This window comes from Cavia porcellus, unplaced genomic scaffold (assembly GCF_034190915.1).
Source record: "Cavia porcellus strain 051 isolate PalLab524CR breed Dunkin Hartley unplaced genomic scaffold, mCavPor4.1 scaffold_5, whole genome shotgun sequence".
Lineage (NCBI taxonomy): Eukaryota > Metazoa > Chordata > Mammalia > Rodentia > Caviidae > Cavia > Cavia porcellus.
In genome coordinates, this window is record NW_026947488.1 from 9,605,503 (window position 1) to 9,617,697 (window position 12,195).

A 12,195-nucleotide genomic window follows, 5' to 3' on the forward strand; every position below is an offset into this window, starting at 1 on the left:
CTTTGCGTTATTTCTTCCCTAAAAGGGGAAAAAAATGTACAGCCAAAACAAAAGCCATGGAATTGCTCCAAAGCGGTACAGCAGTTTAGGGAGCAGGACGGCACCTTTGTACTGGGGTGAAACAGCCCCCAAAGCGAAGAGCAGCCCAGCAATTCTATCCAGCATCCTCCACTGCGAGGATTTAAAGCCCATGCTGTACCTCTTTCCTCGGCTTATTCTCCTAACGATGGTGCGTACTTTGAGGTACACAGGTTCTGTACACGTCCCCCCACCCCCTTCTTATACGCATGAAGATTAAGTACACAAAGACAAATTCAATTAAGGTGCAGGCCTTGGTGACCAGCAGCTATTTGGCTTGAGGAACAGAATCCAAACACCTCGGGGATGGGGAGGGGTGTGCAAGGCGCTTCTGAATGGAGAGGAGGAGAAATTGAATATAAGTCACAACACAAGCTGAGCCCTCCTCTCTTAATCTTTTATTCAGGAGTAGACACTGTTTAAAAGGAAATTAAAGGCAATCAATAAACAGACTTGCCCGGGAGGCTTCGGGAGCTCGCCATGTAAATATTAGTCTAAATTCTGGATTCCAAAGCGATCCCCCCATTGATATGTTAATGTCTCCTTGTGTTTCTATGACCTTAGATCCTGGTAGAGCATGAAGCAATACTTACAGGAAACAAAGGGACGTGCGACTCAGAATAAACACGTGCTGAGTGGTCCTGACTGTACACTCGGGCGTCATGTGCTAAAGGACCGGATTCTCCCCTCTGGGAGCCAAAGGTGCTTCAGGGTTTCGGATGTTTACAGGTTTAAAGGGCTGCCCCATCTCACGCTTCATTTGGTATCTCCTGACATTTCAACCTCACCCTCACGGGGCAGGTCGGGGAGCACACACAAGACAACAAATGTTTGGGTCACCCCAAAGCAGCACAGCTCTGGCCAATCAAAAGCAAACCAAGTGCAACTGCCTGGAAATAGGAGGTTTGCAACCAAATGTGGGTCACCAATTTGCAAGTTTAGAATCCATAACAAACTCAGAGGGAAACTATTTAGCACCTATTATATGCAAAATATTGCACCAAGGCACTGGGGAATATACAAACAAACACGTTTGCCAAAGAGCTTGTAGTTTTAGATGCAGATACGCAAAAAAGTAATGATGCCAAGTTTTGGTGGGTGCTATGAACAACAAAACTAGATCATAAAAAGAGTAATCAAGAGGGCTTTCTGAAGAAATCAGGTATGCATAGAAATTCAAGGGGCCCATGCCTGGAGTGGGTGGTCTACAGAATAGCCCTTCAGGCAGAGGAGTAGTATGTGCAAATGTCCTGGGGAAGAAAGGGGGGTTGTGTTAGAAAATGGCCTAGTACAGCTAACTATGATGTGGGAAGTTGCATCTCACTGCCAAGCAGAAGACAGACCATCCAGGCTCTAGTAGTCAGTAGCACTTTGAAAACTTAAGCAGAATGTTCAACAAATTATATCCTCTCAGTAAAGCTACATTTCCACCCTCCCCTCCCCTCCTGTCCCCTCCCCTCGCTTCTCCTCTCCTCTCCTCTCCTCTCCTCTCCTCTCCTCTCCTCTCCTCTCCTCTCCTCTCCTCTCCTCTCTTCTCCTCTCCTCTCCTCCCCTGTCCAGGGACATAATAAAAAGAATCTCAAAGCCAGACTGAGGTTTTTGTTTCTGTGATGCTGGTGATTAAACCCAGGATTGCACACACACTAAGCACACACTTTAGCACTGAGCTTCACCCCAGCCCTGCAGCAGGAGACCCAGGGTCACACAGACGTGGGAGACAGGCGAGGGTCATGGGAGTTCAGGTCTTTGTATCACTACCACCAGTCCTTCGAAATGGTCGATCGGCAGGGCTCATTGTACAGATGAGGACACAGAGGCTCAGGAAAGGAAAGGGACCCCTGAGGTCACCGTTAAGGAATGAGGAGTTGGAGGGTTCTAACCCAGGTGGCCTGGACTCTGCATCTTCTCCTGAGGAACGCTCAGTGGAGAAACCCTCAGTGGTCTGCAGTAAGCAGAGTGAATGTGGCGTCTTCCTTGGGCTGGGGGTTTAGCTCAGCAGTGCAAGCACCTGCCTGGCAAGCGTGAGGTCGCGAGTTTGATCCACGGTACCAAAAAAATTAGTGAGTGAGTTTTCCTGGCCCCACACGGTGAGTGGCACGGGGTTACTTAGTTTCCCTTTCCTCCAGTCTTTTCCTGCCGAAGCCAGGAGTCCTAAGAGGTCCGCCTCGGAGGTAAACATCAATGGCCGTAAGCTCTTGATTCGCTGGCATCTGGGTGCATAAACCCCATCTCCTTATTTTTGGCTCCTGTGCCCTATTTTTAGAAATCATGCAAATCACAAGAAAACAACCAGATATTCAGAGTTTATTCTGAAACCACAACCAAGGAAACAGCACTTCGGGGAAGTTCTGAGGTGGGTTAGTGTGAGAGCCGCTCACAGGCCGTAGTCGGCACCGCCATGGATCACTGCATTCAGAGCTGTCACCGGGTGGCGACCCGGTCAGGATGGGAGATGCATGCGGCTCAGCTGCTGGCAGACAGCAGAGACTGGAAATGGCCTGGAGGTTCTTGACCACAACGGGTGAGCCCGGCTCCGTCAGGCCCAGGAGCCTGAACCTAAACCCCTGGGGTCTGCCTGCTGCTGGGGTCTCGGGGACAGCGTGCCCCCAACACTCTGTCCCCACCCCGCCCCACTCCTTCCTGCCCCCAGCTTCTGTTTTTGCTTTCCTACTCTGCCTTGAGGCATCTGTTTAGTCCCCCAGCCCCCCCACCAGCCCCCCAACACACACACACACACACACACACACACACACACACACACACACAGAGGCATGTGCATACATGCACACAGGGTGATTCTAAAAGTCTATGCAGCCGACTTTCAAATACCCCGGCCCTAATCTGGTCGTAGGGCTTCCAAAATGTATTTAATCTTTCAGTTTCTTAGCTCCTCCATTTGTAAAATAGGGACCCATAAAATGAGTTAATACATAAAGTCCTTACCATACCACCCAGCAAGTAATAAGTCTTATTCGAGAGTTGTCTTGTGGTCATAAACACAGTTACTCTATTAAATGCAATTACTGGAAACATAGTATATTCAATTCTGTATTGATTTATAAATTTGAGGCTACGGGTGGTAGTGCGTGCCTGTAATCCTAGCACTTGGGAGGCTGAGGCAGGAGGATCGTTGCAAGTTCAAGACCAGCCGGGGTTACAAAGTGAACTCAGTGTCAGCCTTGACTGCATGGCGAGATCCTGTCTCAAAAAGACAAAACAAACAAACAAGCAAACTTTGTACTTAGTAGTTAATTAGCTTTCTGGCTAGAAATGAATTGTCCTGAAGGGAGGGGTTTCACTAGCAGGACAGACATGCAGTAGACTCTCCGTGTGAATGAATGGATGAATGGATGAATGGATGAGTTGATGAATGGATGGTGGATGGATGGATGGATGGATGAGTGGATGAAATGTGCTTCCTTTCATCAAGGCTGGTGATCGTGCTCACAGAAGGGGATGTGAGCCAACCCAAACAGAAAGATTGAATGTAAGGTGCCTGGAAAATGTTGCAAGCTTCCTTATCGAGTGTTGTTTTGAAGCACAGGGAAAGTCTGAAGAAGTGGCCTTACAAGAGCTGAAGGTGACACGGTGACCGCCACTGTGAGTGATCAGGAATGGGCAGCTGCCCATTTCCTGCCTTTAGGACCCTGTTGGAGGCAGACACACTCCCTGGGAACCGGCCTTGCCATCTGCCCCTGCAGAATCAGAGTAATAACCTGAGTCCTTTCATTTCTGAGCCTGTGTTTATTTGGGTTGGAAGAAAACTCCAAAAACAAACTTAAAATGTGAAATCTAAGCCGATAGGGGGAAGCTAAAAATGGCTCTGAGGGCCTCCTTTCTCTGTGTTGCTGAGCAGGATTTATACCGGTCTCGCTTCGGAGGGGAGGGAAAGGAAGTGACGCTCTTCTTCAAAGGACTTGTGGTGGCAGATGGCTCCGGTGCTCTGCCCTGTGGACATCAGCCTTCTCCACGTCTGAGCGCGCTGCCTGTTCGGGTTTTCTTCCCGCTGGCCCGGGCAGGTCACAGCTCTGAGGCCTTTAGTTTTGCATGTGTGCGCCTCGCTGGTGGCATACTGCACGTCTGATTTCAAAGCCCTTCCTGGGGAAGGGCTGCCTGCCCCACGGTGACCCTACTGGACACCTTTTCTTTTGCTGAGCAACATCCTCAGCGCTGCCAGTCTCTGTCTTATTTGTCTGGAATGGGAGTGAGATATGGTTACGGTGCTGATTCGATTTGGTTTGGTTTTTGCTGTCCTGGGGGGAGAACCCAGGCCTCCCGCACATGCTGTGGGGAGCTCTACTCCTGAACTACCTCCCGGCCCTTATTATGTGGAGACAGAGATTCTCTAAGTGGCCCAGACTGACCTGGAATTTTTGATCATCCTGCTTCAGCCTCCTGAATAGCTGATATTACAGGTGACCCCTGCCCCCATTAAGACATGGTGTTTTTTTCTGTAGGTCTGTATTTCTTTTCTTCCACTGGTGCACTTTGGCAGTGCCGGATAATGAGATTCTGGAGGTACATCAGTACATGGATATAACATATTTTGCTGATTTTCGTCCCTGTTGTAACCTCTCCCTGCGCACTCCTCTCTCCCCGTCACTAAAAGACCTTCTGGTCTCTTGCCCTGTCTCCTTTGTTTTTGTAGAAGAGACATGTCTCTAAAATAGACATTCATCGATGAAGATACTGGGCCACCAGGAGGCTGAGCAACTGCTCCCGCTAGCAGAGCCGCCAGTCACAGTCAGCTGCATTTGGACTGAGATCGCGCCCCCTGGTCCCGGCAGGATGGGACCCGGCATCGGGCCTAAGAAAGCGCTGAAGCCGGCATCTCTGATGCGATCAATGTCTTCCTCAGATACACACCGAGGGGCCGGCATGAAGTGGGCACCGGGCACTGAGTCCAGCAGTCAACGGCCACCAAGGTCTGGCTGCTTGAGAATCGCAGCTGCCAAACAAGCAAGCCGGGGGTGAGTGGAGAAATGCTAAGCAGAGGCTGTGTCTGTGGAAATGGTGCCACAGGGCCACAGTAAACAGGGAGCAGAGAGGAGACACCCTGAGCTGCGGCAGACCAGCGGGCAGGGAGTGCCTTCCGAGTAAAGGGCAAAAGAGGGGAAAGAAAAATGGCTATTTGGAGACAATGGTTGTGGCCCAGGGACCTCAAGCAGCATAGCCCTGAAGCTTAGCAGAAGAGCAGACAAATCAGGAGGAAGCAGAAGATGTAGAGATGTAGTGTTCTCCACCACAGCAGGGTTTGCAATGACACAGATCCATTCTACAGGTCTCATTACACAGGTAAATTTGGTGCCTGGTGGGGCCCTCTTTCGGTTCATAGATGGGGCTTCCTACCAGCCCTCGTGTGGTGCAAAGGTCCAGGCAGCTTTCGGGGGCCACTTTATAAAAGCGCCCATGACCCAGTCACCTCCCAAACCTGCCGCTGCCTGATACCACCAGGGGTTAGATTTCACCGTAGGAAGGGGACACACACTGAGCCATGTGGCTACTACTTATCAAACGTTCTTTCTCCTCTTTCTATTGTCTGAATCAGGGACTTATTTACAGTCGGTGGAAACTTAACAAAAAAAAAAAAATGACTTAATTTCCCCAACTCCCTTGCAGAAATGTTTTTCTTTAGTAAAAAGGAAAATTCTAGGGTGGAAATAGAGTTCCACAGCACATTTGCCCAGAATGTGCAAGACCCCAGATTCTGTTTCCATCATTGAAAAAGAAACCTTTGGCCGGCATACACATTTGGTACCTTCTCTTCTCCCAGGAGAGCAACCATCACGGAGGGGACCGCGAGGTGGAGGGTCATAGGCAAAGGACAGCATAGCTGGAAGAAAGAAAGAGCACGGATCCTCGATGGCTTTCTTAACTGGCCACCCTGTGGTCCAAGGGTCCTCACCAGCTGGAAATAGCATAGTACAACCGGTCGGTGCGCTGTTCAGTCCACCCTGCTACACACAGCCAAGCTTCCCCAACGTTTCCAGGGGCAGTGAATGGTATCTGTGACCTAGAAGACCCTGGTCCTTCCACATGAGGAAGTCTGAAATGACCCTTGCTCATCTAGTGAACTCGGCAGAGCTGAGACAAATCTCCATGATGTGCAGAAGCACACAGTGAAAGGGATCACGCAGGCACTGGATTTGTGAAATCAGCAGAGAGGGGGATCCTGTGACTGACTTCATCAGCCGCCCGAGTCCAAACTAGACCTGGACCTTAATGCACCCAGAGAAAGAGCCGCTCGGAGTGGAGCATCCGTGCCTGGCTTCTGAGTGCTTCACTAGCTCTCATCCTATGATGGGAAGGACCCTCTGGCCTCCCAGCAGTGACCCTGATGTACAGCCTGGAACTCTTCTCTAGTGGCTGAAGAAAAGACACCGCACCAAATTACCAAACGGGCCTTTGGTGGCGGAGGCCAGCTAGCTCACCGCGGAATTCATTCACCGAGGTCCAAACCTGTGTTGTTGATAACCACCAGGGTGAGGGCGGAGTTTCGCTTCATTACCAGTCCTGGACAGGCTCTTGTCCTGGCTGTACCTCAGTTTCTCTCAACGCTAAGGTGAGTATAATAATAACACCTATCTCACAGGGTTGGTGTGGCCATAAGTGAATTAATGCTTGGAAAGTACCTCAAATAGTACCTGCCATAGAGACCCAGATGAGCTATGATTATTACTTTTTAATAATTATTATTATTATTGCTGGCTTCGTATCACTTTGGACCTGCTAGAAACCCATTATTCACCCCACGCCTCACCCCAGGAAAATACCAATCCCTGATTTGCGTTTTTGACCTTTGGCTATGATTACTTTTCCTCGTTTTCCCCTGGGCAGAGCCCCCCGGGCATTGGGTTTAGGTATCTGGTTTCTGTGTGGATTCTTGAATTTGACTGTCATGATGAAAACACTCGCAGTGTTTTGGTAGGAGCCTCCCTGTAAGACAGCTTAGTGTAAAAAAGAGGCCAGGAGATGGGCGCCCTCTCCTTCTGCTCCCGCTCTGCCAGGTCACTGTCCTTGTCCACGCAGTGATTCCGGCTTCCTTGCTGTGAAGGAGGAGCCGAGGCCCTGAAACCCGAGGGAGCCCGAGCTTCCCCAACGTTTCCAGGGGCAGTGAATGGTATCTGTGACCAGAGACGATTCCCTGCCTCTGCGGGTCCCAGCTGCCCGCTCCCACGGACTTGTGTGGTCTCCAAAATCGAGAATCTCACAACCCCCTCCGGTCACAAACAGTACAGACAGACAGACAGGTTCCTGGCAGGACACGCAAAGCCTGCTGGCGTGATTCGGATAGTAGAGGTGACATTAGTCTCCTCTCTAAGCCCGCAAGAGGTATTCGGGGTGAATCACGCTTCAGGAAACCTCTGTGGCTTGTAGGGTGTCCACTGGCAGTTCTTCTAGCACCTCTAAAAAGCTGCTGCAGAGCTAAAAGGCACTCGAGCACTGGAGTCACCTATGGAAGCGTAGTAAGCGGTCACTTGAGCAGGCGGTCAGCCCAGCGGCAGAGGCCTGGGGTCTCGTAGTCACAGGACCCTAGGGTAATCCCCGGCACCTCGAACCAAGCCGAAACCAAACCACACCGCACCTGCCTTCAGCAAGAGGCTCCGACTGTCTCTGGCCAACCGTTTTCACGTGTGAGTTAACCTTTCATGCCTGTCCTTCCTCATCTGTGGCATGAAGGGTGCTCACTCAGCTCCTGCCTTGCTATGAGGATCAAGTAAGAAACAGTGCAGTCAGGATGCTTTGAAAACAAAGTGTGTTACCTACACCAAGCCTCCAAACAGCCTTTTCTCTCCTGTGATCAATGCAAACAAGTTTTTTTCCCTGCTTGAGCCTCATTTTATAGAAACATAGGCTGAAAGGTGGGTGTAAATACACTTTGCTCACACACAAATTCTGCAGCCTCAAAGCCCAGCGACACTGACATACTGGATAAGTATCCTGCAATGTTAAAAATCTCAGCTCTAAGAAAAGTTTGTCCACTTTATAAATCTTAACTAAGGTCCACCCGTGTCGGCCACTTACTGTTTCAGAGCTGCAGTAAAGGCGCCAGGAGAGAAGCTGGTCTCAGATCCACAGGTGGAAAAGCGCCCACATCTGCCTGGCAAATGGAGATGAGAGAGGAGGATGAAACTGTTCCCGTGTCCTCAGATGCCTTCACTTTCTGGTTTTTAGCCTAATTTATAAGGAGCACATTAAACAAGGGTAGATGCCAATCATACCCCGCCTATGGGAATACCTCTGTCATCCCAGCTACTCCAGAGGCTGAGGCAGGAGGATGCCAAGGTTAGGGAGACTCTGTCTCAAAATAAAATTTTAGAATGACTGGAGGTGTGGCTTAGTGGTAAAGAACCCCTGCGTTCAATCCCCAGTACCACAAAAAGAAGAGAAAAAATGAGATCTAATGCAATTTCAATTAAAAGATAATCTAAAAAAAGGAAAAGGCAACCTCCCTGTCCTACAGGGTCAATTAATCAAAGACCAGAAAGTGTTTCGTACACTGTCTAAAGGATTCCCCAGGACCCACGTATTCCTGCTGAGCTCTGAAAAGGGTGCGTGTTCAAATGCAATGGGTTTATTGTTGTCGTTGATCTTTAATATCTGAAGGTAGGACTTGATCTTTTTAATAGGACATATATTTTAGAGGACAGATGATGAAGACTGTCATTTTGGGTATTTCCTATTCCTTTACAGACCCCAAACCACAACAGTGAGCACAAAAGGAGTTAATAACTCTAAGGGGAGAGAGACAGACAGACACACAAGGACAGATGAGAGACAGAGGCAGAGAACTGAATGTTCGCTTCTCTCTCGGCCCAGAAGTCTTGGTGAGCCTGCAGTCCACCTGGTTCCAGGCAGGAAGAGCCCTGCATCGGCTTCCCAGCCCACCTGCCCTGGGAGCCTCTTGACGGTCAGTTCAGGGCATCTCTGGCTGTCCATGAGCTGTTTCTCCGGGGATTTGGTTTAGCTGGCTCCTTTTATTTGTTTTGGAGATGACACTGTGCTGGAAACCTACCCAAGTGTCCACATTAAAAACAGAAAGGGGCCCTCCCCTCCCCCGTCCCACGTCCCAGGCTTCCTGTGTCAATGGCAAGAACTGATTCTTGTCCTTTGTCTGTATTTTCACACTCTCTTGTGTGCACACACACAATACATGCTTTCCTTAAAATAACGCAGCGGTCCCCCGCCGACAACTGTGTCTCACTCCGCTCCATGGCTTTAGGGTTGCGAGGGCAAACCTCCAGCTCATCTCCCTCCTCCTGGCCTCTCTTGAAGACTCACTGGCTGGAAACACTGATTTTCCCCTGGAGGAAGCGGTGCCCTCTCGCTAGAAACGGCCTCCCTGGGGCTGGAGGTTTAGCTCAGCGGCCTAAGCACCTGACTTGCAAGCAGGAAGTCGTGAGTTCGATCCCCAGTACTGGTAAAAAGGAAAAAGACAAAAAAAAAAAAAAAAGAAAGAAACGGCCTCCCTGTCTGACCCGTCTTGCCCCCGTACTGTCATCTAAGTACCCAACAGGCAAGTTATACCTTCCCGCTGTCTCCGGCCTGGAGCTTCAGGACCAGGAGGCCTGGGTAATCACCCTTTGGAAGGAGCCCGGTCCTGGTGGGACCAGAGGCTTCACCACAATGAGAACAGCTCAGTCCAGCCCTGTCCAGCTGGAGAATCATCTGTTTTCTCTCCTTTCTGGTTACTAGTGAGTTTTGTTGGGGCAGCCGCAGAGCTCCAGGAGATGGACGAGTGTGCAGCTTCTTTCTGAAACCTGTGCATGAGCGTGCATGTGTGTGGGGGGGTGTGCACACGTATGTGTGTGTGGTCATGCACACTTGGTATGTGCGTCTACAGTGGCAGCCTGGAAAGATTTGAGGGGAACACAAGAGTCTTCCGGCAGCAGGCAAACCACCCAAGGAGTGGGGACAAGACCTGACAGCTCCTTGCACCCCAAAAGCAACCGTCAGTGCCCTCAGCCGCCTCTGCCGACTCTGAGGGCCTGCAGACGGCACTCAGGGAGCAGATGGCTGTGCTTGGACGCTTAGGAAAGGAGCTCTGGGTCCAGAGCTTACCCGTGCCTGTTGGCCAAATAGGCTTTGGACTCTGAAGCTTCTCAGAGCTGCGGACAGTGGACTTACATCACACGGGCCTGAGGCCACACCCCACACAGGTTCTGACACTTCCGATGGCCACGGAGGGCCACCCAAAGGTCCGCGTGAAGTGTCAGAACTGCAGGCGGTGCCCAGTCTCGCACTCATCCAAGGCATGTTTTGCAGCCCATGAGGCAGTCAGGACAGACCAGATTTTGCTGCCTAATTTATCTGTTTAAAGTGTGGCTGAGCTAGATGGGGAGGGCTGCAGTCCCAGATACTTGGGGGGCTGAGGCAGGAGGAGGCCTTGAGCCCAGGAGTTGGAGTTCTTTTTTAAAAGGATGGGTTTCTTGGAGTGGCTTACACTTAAGAAACTGTGGGAGCTGATTTGCAAACCCTCAACGGTAGCTTCCTGCCAGAGAGGATTAATGGAACATAAAGATCACATCATGTGCTGGGGCCCTTGTGTGTCAAGCTGCCCAATAACCACAACAGAGCCAAGCACCCTGTTTTCTGCAGAGGAGCAGAACACAAATAGCTTCACTCTATGAGACCTTGATCACTGCTGCTCAAAAGCAGCCATTGATAGAAGCATGGGCGTGACTGAGTTCCAATAAAGATTGTTGGGAGTTGGAGACCAGCCTGGGCTACAAAGTGAGTTCAAGGACAGCCTGAACTGCATAGCAAGACCCTGTCTCAAAAAGACAAAAAAAAGCTTGGTGTATGCAGGGCTGCCAGGAAAGTATGCTTCTTTGGCCTCCATTCATCTCATGTCCTAGCTCTGAAATCTCACAGGCTTCTTGCTGAAGCCCCCGTTCCAGCTATCGGCAAAGGGGGCGATTCTCACCTGAGTGCTGCAGCGAGACACACTAGCGTCCCAGCGGGACGCAGTCACATACTTTCAGCCGGCTAAAGGAACACCTGCTTCTGTATATCCAGCTCTGCATAACTCAGTGAGTAGGGCAGAAGTAAAGCTCAGGTAAAGGTGGAGGGAAGGGGCTTCATTTCTCAGGGAGCACAGCTTGCTGATGTCCCACAAAACACCGCGGCAAGAGGGTCTGTGCTTGGCCAGACATGGTGGTTTAAGAACCATTTTTGTAGGTGAGGTTAGTGACGAATTAGTTTGCTCTTAGAGTGAATTTCACTGGAGAGATGAAAAGTGACCAGGACATGTGGATTGATTAGCATGCATGACAGGACTCAGCAGTCCACCCTCCACCTGCCGGACTCTGATGGAAGGCCAGACGCTGCCTTAGGATCTTGGACTGTGTCTTGCCAACCAGCGAGCTCAGAGCCAAGCTTCTGGAATGTCGTTGAGCCTGCCCTGAGCACACCTTCCTGTAAGGTGTGACCAGAGTGCCCAAGAGAATGGGATGCTGTCGAGACATTATGGGACTGCCAGAGCTGGCGCCATGAACTATTTTGGCAGAACCTGATTGGTCAGAATTTGTCACATGCCAACGACTTAGGCTGATGACAAACATAGAATTATCTTGACTGGCTCAGACTAATTTACTCACAATGGCAGGGGTGGGGCAGTGTCACGAGTCACTGGCACTGACGAATCAAACTCCATCCCCTGAGACTGACGCTCCAAGCTTTCCCTCAGCGCGCGGCAGTGAAAAATAAATAAATAAAATGATATGGGTGTGTGTGTCTGTGTGTGTGTGTGCGTGCGTGTGCGCGGAAGGAGGACTTTATCAGCAAAAAAATAATTAAACCATTAGTTTCAATAAATTAAAAAACCAAGATCTGCTAAGCTAATTATTCTCTTTCCTTATCTCTCCCCCTCTGCCCAGCCCCTCCCCCTCTCCTCGTTTTTTTTTTTTTTTTTTTTTTCTCTTTTGCTTACATAACTTTCCAAAAGACTATACTGCCTGGCAAGTGCAAGGTTCTGAGTTCAGTTCCTGGTACTAGAAAAAAAAAGGTATCTAAAAAAAAAGAGACTATAATGTCATGGATTTTTAAGTCCACATCTTAAATTTTTACCACAATTCAAATAAATTCGTTTTTTTTCTTAATAAGAAATAAAAAACA

General features: G+C 49.9%; 1 long non-coding RNA gene across 1 annotated transcript; it reads left to right on the forward strand.

Annotated features, from left to right (window-relative positions):
* Positions 1 to 4,641: 4,641 nt before the first annotated feature.
* LOC134475956 (uncharacterized) lies at positions 4,642 to 9,536 on the forward strand. The gene is made up of 3 exons (XR_010047302.1): positions 4,642 to 5,048; positions 5,852 to 6,640; positions 8,112 to 9,536. It is a non-coding gene; the product is annotated as an uncharacterized LOC134475956 (long non-coding RNA).
* Positions 9,537 to 12,195: the final 2,659 nt, after the last annotated feature.